Genomic DNA, 7,959 nt, shown 5'->3' with positions numbered 1-7,959 from the left:
TTTCTCTCATGAGTTCACTTCCTTTGTGTCTACCACCTTCCTCAGCAGGGACCCCATTTCCAGACCTGCTCTGTTTGAAGATGAGAGAAACCACTCCACAGTAACAATACTCGTCTTAGCCTTCATCAGCATCAGCCTATGACATCGAGGTCTACTCAGACTAGAAAGGCTTATGTTTGATTTTGTTGAGGCTCCCCACTCCAAAAGCTAGCAACAACTAGGGTCTTTAAGCAATGCTACTTTTTGTTTGTTTGTTTTACTGGTATGACAGGGACAAAAATCATTGTTGAAAGTCCTTATTGGACCTAACATTTATATCCAGACTAGATTTGAGTTCTGATCCTGCCACTTACTAACTTGGTAGCCTTGGACAGGCCACTCAATTTCCATGATTCTCTTCTTGGGATATAAAATGAAAAGAAAGATAATAAACTTACAAGTCTGTTGTGTAGGGCAGAAAAAATATTCCTGTAATGTTTGACATGCAAAGCACATCAAACAGCTATTGTTATTTGGTGAAATATATGTTGCTGACTTAAAGAACACCCAATGGTGTGTAGTTCAGGTTTTCCTCCTATATAACTTTATAGCTATATCTATTTAAATAGAAGCTCGCCCTAGGGGATAGCCCAAAACAGAGGACCTAAAATGACTTCACAAGCTAATTTTCTATAAGTTGAACACGTTCTCCGGATAATTTTGTGTTAGAAAGTTAATTCCCCAATGCATCAGTGTTGAAAAATGGACCTTGCTGTCATGAACAGTTATATTATCCCAGCAGTAGGTTAGTTGTTCTTAGACTGGGCTCCTGATGAGTTCAAGTTTGGCCATCTTTCTTGTCTCTCCCTATCCCCCACACCTCTTCTCTCATGTTAAGTTGCCTTCCTACACCAGGATATAGGTTCCTTAACTTTTGACTTCCCAGACTCCAGAACTATGAGAAACAAATCTCAGCTCTTTACAAAGTACCTAGTATTAGATTCTGCAATAGGAGCACAAAATAGTCAGAGGCAGCCCATACTCATACCCACCCACTGAGAGATCGGTGGAGCTGGTTCTGCTCAGAGCTCCAGTTTAAATCACTGAGGTGAACACAGGGACAAGTAAATCAAAAGCTGAGTCTTTTAACACATGGCATTTTTTTCAGAACTAGGAATGGGAACTGAATATTCCCATAATCCTTTTGGAGCCCTGGAGGTCAATAATGTTTAAAGTAAAATCTAAGCCTACACTCTTTATAAGCATTTAATTATAGAATTTTTAGATTTTTTTTTAAAAAAGCATTAACTTTTTTTTATAGTTCAATAGCTTTCTTATGAGGTGAGATCTTCAGCAACATGACAGGTTTTACAAGAAAAGGTTTATTTTACAAATGACTTGTAATCCCATATGTGGGGATTATACAAAAAAAATCTTTGCAGGCAGGTGCCATAAGCAATTAAGGACCTATCAATTATAGTACTGTGCATTGTTTCCAAATCTAGTTAATTTTCCTTACATCATTTCCCAGACACACACACACACACACACACACACACACACACACACACACACACATTGTTTTAAATGGAAATTTTTTTATGAGGTTTTCTCTCGAGTTTTGTTTCAGAGATGAAGATTTTCACATGTGGAATTCATTAACTACATTTAAAATGAAATGTACACTGAAAATGTCGTTTTTAAATCCTGAATTCAGACTGATTTTCTAGCTAGTCTTTTCCTGAATAGGGAGTGGGAAAAAACATACTGTTTTGATATTGCATAATCAGAAATTTACAAATCCTAATTTTTTGAAATATGATAGACAACCCATACTCATCTTAAAGTCTTCTGCAAGAATTTTTTTAATCTGTAAAAAGAAAGTATATATAAAAAGATTTTATTTTCTTCTAAGTATCTAGTATTTCTAATGAACAGTGAGGTAACTTAAAATCATCTGATGCATACACCCTTGATTCTTCACATTACAATATTTTTGGAGTGAAAAAGAAGCTACCTACTGACAGAAGCATTGAGGATTGACCCACAATACCATTAGAACAGTATTTAAAGACAGAGTTAGCGTTTGCATGAAGCGTTAGAAGTGTGACCGTCCTTAGAAGATTCTATTACGTGCCCATGCATGCAATCATATTTTTAAATAAGTACAGAGGGGTTATAGTTACATGAGCAAGGTAATGAGTACATTTCTTATCAAGCATTGTTGCCTCCTCCTTTGTTTTTCTCCTACCATCCCCTCCCTCTCGCACCTCCTCAACTACACTCCCCCTCCCCTGTCCTAAATTGTAAAGTTCGTTTTTCAACATAGCATCTTTCTTGTACATCTCATTGTTGCAATGGGTCCACCTGTATCCCTATTTAAACACTTTGTTTTTTCCCTTCCCCTCCCCAAATTATACCAACATCAAATACAGTGAAAACAGGAGTTATACTGTGGGGAAGGGACACAACGCAACAAAAAAAAAAATCACATGGTACCTTATAAATACGTTAGAAACAATAGCAAGAAAGAAAAAAAAACCACTTGTGTCCCTATCTTGGAGTTCATTTAGCTTAACATCATCTTATCTGACCTTTTCTGCTTGTCCTAGACGTATACCAGTTATTGAAAATAAGGGAAACCATGGAACCTATGTTTCTTTGGGCCTGGATTACTTCACTTAATATTATTTTTTCCAAGTTTATTCCAGGTTTTCTAATAACCAGCGGGTCAGGTAGAGTAAGGACAGAACACAGCAAGTGGTTTGGCGATTAGAGTCTCTCTGATAACCACAGTGAAAGTCTCTGAGTCCCTAGCCAGTCTATAGTCAAAGTGTCAGCCAGGGCTGGTGGGATTTCAAGGCTTCACAAGACTGAACACTTCTAGATACTCCCTCAGTTTCTCTGTGCTCTTTGGCCAGATGCCAGATGACCCTCCTTAGGCAGCTTGAATATCCTTCTGACATGGAAGCCGGCTTCCACTAGAACAAGGGATGGGGGAAAGGGTAGGAACAGGGAAGAAGAGACAAAGATGAGGATGAGGGTAGGAAGAAAGAGAAAGAAGCCACTAAAGTCCTTTCTGACTTCCTTCAATATCACAAAAAAGCAAGTTACAAGAGGAACTAACCTACTGAGGACAGGAATATCAAAAGAAAAATCTTTGTAAATACAATTTTAAACCACCACAGTAAGTTGGGAGTCCTCACGGTAGTATCAGAAAATCCATTACACGATGAACTAAACAATAGAAACTCATTTGTTCCATTAAATAAAATTCTGCAAGGAGGTAAGCTTCTTGAGGGGTTCATTTGCAGCTCTGCTTGCCTTTCTCTGTCTTCCATGTAGAATATCTTCAGTCTGGCTTCCTACAAGTAAAACAGGAACTCCCAAAGGCCTCCTATGGGCACCCAGCATCTTGCAGAACAAATAAACACCTGAATACCACTCTCACTACTTCACCAGAGTTCACCCCCTCATCTCTCCCAACTGCCAATTCTCCCACCCTAAGCCAGTGGCTGGAATGCTTTGATCAGTTCCAGTGTTCTGCCTCAGACTAAGGCTGTGGAATCACTTTCGGGAATCCATGGAGACCTCTAAATAGAAACCCAGACCTCTGGAAAGGAGAAGAATGGATGCAGATCCACAATCATAAATGCCTACTACAGGAGTCAGGGACATTTCTGTCAGCTTTTCAGACCATAGGGTAGATAACATATTATTTATTTCAAAAGGAACCAGGTCTACAGAATGCCAAAGCAGGATGGGGCATACCTGTAGTCCCAAACAGTTGAGAAGTTGAAGCAAAAGGCCTACTTATGGATAAAAGTTTAAGACTTGCTGGGTTTTGTTGTTTGTTTTTTAAAGGCAGGTGCTGCAGGCCCATTCCTGTAATCCTAGCTAGTCAGGAGGCTGAGATCTGAGGATTGTGGTTCAAAGTCGGCTTTGGCAGGAAAGCCCATAAGACTTTTAACAAGCAAAAAGCTGGAAATGGAGCTGTGGCTAAAGTAGTAGAGGACTAGCCTTGAGTAAAAAACCAGAGATAGCACCTAGGCCCAAGTCCCAGTACTGGTTTAAAAAAAAGTCAAAGAATTTGATCAAAAACCCAGTCAGAATAGATGCTGTGGTGTACAAGAACCTCGGAGGTCAGAGACAACAGGTATAGATGTAGGAAGAAGTGGAAGAAGGGTGAGAAAACGCTGCTTGGTGCTCTGAACATGATCGAAGAAGAACAGGATGTCACCAATGGAAAATAAGGGAGAAAGCTGAAACCAAGTATTGAGGGGCTAAGATCACTTGGAAGAATGAGCTGTCTCAGAGTTGAAGTTCATAGTATTTTTTTTATACTGATAGAATTCGGGGAAAAAAACTCCACTACTACAAAAAAAGCATAAGCAGAGATGGAAAGCTCTGATCTAAAAGAAAACATAAATAACAATGTTATTTATTTAACAGATAATAGTGGTGAAGTTGTCTACTGAAGGAAAAAGGTTAGGAAATTGAGTCTATGCAGATTGAGAAAAACAAGTATGACAGAAAAAAAAAAAAGATGCTGTAATCTAGCTGGGTGCCAGTGACTTACACTTGTAATCCTAACAAACTAGGAGGTCTAGAAAGTCCAAGCAGAATAGATTGGAAGACTCCATCTCCAATTAACCTGCAAAAAGCCAGCTAGAGGTGTGGCTCAAGTGGTAGAGTGCCAGCTGAATAAGTGAGCCAAGGAAGGCATAAAATCCTGAGTTCAAATCCCACTAAAAAAGAAAAAAAGAAAATAAATACTATAATCTATAAACTCCCTTTCAGAATTTAAGCTCACGTAATTCACATTATGGTTTACTGTGTCAGAAAATTCATTACAAAACATTAATTAGGGTTGGCTATAAACAACATTTTTTCCCTTTTTTGGGAGATTGAACTCAGAGCCTTGCTAAAGCTTGGCAACATTTCTGCCACAAAATACCCAGCCCATTTTTGCTTTAGTCTTTGTTTTTTCATGTAGGGCCATGTGGTTTTTGCCTGGGGCTCACTATGTGCTTTGATCTTACTATTTCTTCCTCGAAGTAGCTAAGACTAAGGTGACAGAAATGAACCACCATCCTATTCAAGAATGTGTAATTTTCATCTCCCAGCATGTTGCTAACTCTTGTGTTGTAGATTAGCAAATCAGGAATTCACCCTCTTTATTTAATGTATACTAAAAGTTTCTTTTCCATTACAGTTTAAGATGGTCTCTAGAAAGAACTCTTCCTGTAAAATAAAATAAAGCCCTGTACTTATATGCATATTCAACTGGATCAGAGTTATTACTAAGAAACAGTAGCATGAAATAAAGATAATAAATGTAAAATCTAAGCTTGGAACCCAACTCATGTAGAAAAAAAATCATGGTTCAACTTGCCTTAGGGCGCTGACCTCAACAGAGGACTTTGATTTAAAAAGTTGGTTAATTGGCTCCAGAAAATGAAGGGATAATATGTATTTTGAGTGGGAGAAGGAAATATCCTGCAAAACATCTCTAATGCTCAGTTTTGTTTCTTACAGGGTTAAAGGGGTCAAACAGACAAGAACCATATGGAATGAAGAAGGGCTTTTTTTTCTCCAGGAGAGAAATTTCCCCCACTAACAAGGCACACAGATTGCTTTCTACTTACCCGCTCTTAATTGTTTTAGAAAACACTTAATACCTTTTTAGTATCAAACCCTTAGCAACATAACATGAGTGAATAGCAAAGTACAATGTCAACTACTTTCTCAAGAGGCAGAAAAGAACATCAAGATATCCTTGCCCAACATAACAACCATCATTGCTTATTTGCTGTGGGCTAGGTGCTGTGTTTGACATTTCACGTATATTACGTGATTTGATTTTCCTAATAATACCATAAAGGTGTGTCTTACCCTTGTGCCATAGATAAGAAACAGGTGCTAAGATATTAAATACTTAGCCCAAAGCACACAGACCTAACAGGTGATCGTTAGCTTTCCTGATTACTGTAACTAATGCCGAGATAAAACAACATATAGAGGGAAGGTTTACTTTGGCTTACAGTTTTGGAAGTTTCAGTTCATGACATGGGCTGGGTTGCTTTGGTCCCCTGGTGACTCAGCACCTACTTTGTGGCAGGAACATGTGATGGATAAAGTTCTGTCCCCTCAGGGTAGCTGAGGAGCAGAGGGCGAAACCTAGGTTGGGCCCCAGGATGGGCCTGTCCCCCAATGGCCTGAGACATTCCACTAGACCCCATCTCTTAAATGTTCCATTCCTCCCTATTCCTTCTAGTGGCTAGGCCATTTGGGATGAACTTCCACATCTAAAGTACAATGATTGCAGGGCTGTACTTTGTCAGCACGTGCTTGATTCCAAAGCCACAGTCTTTCTTAAGATCACTGTATTCAAAAACTTCAATGAGCAAGCCAGGCAAGTGAGAGAGAATCCTGAGTTTAAGCCCCAGTACCAGCAAAACAAAACAGCAATAAACACCTACCTTGAGAATTTTTAGTCTGGTGCCAGTTGCTCATGCTTGTAATCCTAAACTACTACCGAAGCTGAGATGTGGAGGCTTGTAGTCTAAAGCCAGCCTGGGCAGAAAAGTCCTAGAGACTTGACCTTTAATTAACCAATAATAATGAAGACTAGAGGCGTGTCTCAGGTGGCAGAATACCAGTGGAGAAAGCAAATTGAGCAAGAACAAGAGGCCCTGAACTGAGATCCTCTCACTGGGAAAAAAAAAACAACAAAAACAAAAACTAAACTAAAACACTATCAATGTAATGATAAAAAAAATACAGAGTCAATAAAAAAATCAAACATCCATTGCTTTCATATTCATTGTGGAATATATTGAGACATAATGCCCACAGAAATAGAGAAGAAAAGTCATTGTAGTCTGAAACAACCCAGCTTCAAGAAAAAAAAATAAAGCAGCTAAACTAAAAAGCAAATGAAGTAGGGGTTGGGGTGTACAGACTGGCTTCTGGATCACCACCTGTACCAGCTGATGTCACTCAAGGATTTCTCCTTTTTGGGCAAACTCTCAGCAGGCCCCAATACTTCCAGACTTCTGCCACATTGTAAGGAGATGCCAGTCAAAACAGTGTGTTTTTTTGCACAGTACCCTAGACAGAGAATCATACTAGTATAATGAATTTGTTTTGGATTGGCCCCAGCACACAAAACAGCCCAGCTCTGTACCTTGTCATACGGATATAGCGTATACCAGGACCACTGTATCCTGCCCTCCTCCAAGGGAGTATTTGGCAGTATATGGTGACCGTTTGGATGGCCACACGCGCCCACAGGGGTGCCACTGGCATCTAGTAGGGAGAGACACCTACAACGCAGACAGCATTTCACCACAGAACAATTATCCAGCCCACGATGTCAGCGGTGCGGAGTCGGCCGGCTGTGTGGGACCAGAAGTGGCTGATGTGTGCCGTGGCAAGTTAGTGTGCTCACTGTGGATTTGGGGCTCCCCATATTGTCAGGGATTATTCATGAGGACCGAGGGGCAGGTCACGGGAAGGCCTGGCATGCGAACCAGATGGCGTTATTTTCCTTCTACCACAATGAATCACCCTGAAACTCAGGTTTTCAGGTCCCTTCCTTTGTCCGCGGTCATCGGAATCCCCTGGCTTTTTCTGACATCAGCAAATGGAAACCAGGAGCCCTGTGGCGCCAGGGTTTGGGGGGGGGGAGGAGGGAGGGAAGGAGGGGGGAAGGAGGGAGGGAAGGAGGAGGGAGGGCTCGTCCCCCCCCAGCCAGGCAGGCGCGGTGGGAAAAGCACACGCTTGGGAAGCGGGGCGTTTTCATAGCGTCATTTATTTAGTCTGGACGCGGAACTGTGCGCTTTAACCACAGCAAAGGAACCGAGTCCCAGGCGCTGACAGCCCGCCGCGGTTCTCGGGTAGCAGCGGGGAAGCTGACCGGCACAGTCCACTTCTAGGACCCAGAAGGCGGAAACCTCGCGTGCCGCAGCCCGGTCC

This window comes from Dipodomys ordii, unplaced genomic scaffold, assembly GCF_000151885.1.
Source record: "Dipodomys ordii isolate 6190 unplaced genomic scaffold, Dord_2.0 Scaffold3, whole genome shotgun sequence".
In the NCBI taxonomy this organism is placed as follows: Eukaryota; Metazoa; Chordata; class Mammalia; order Rodentia; family Heteromyidae; genus Dipodomys; species Dipodomys ordii.
Note: the sequence above shows the minus strand (reverse complement) of the source record.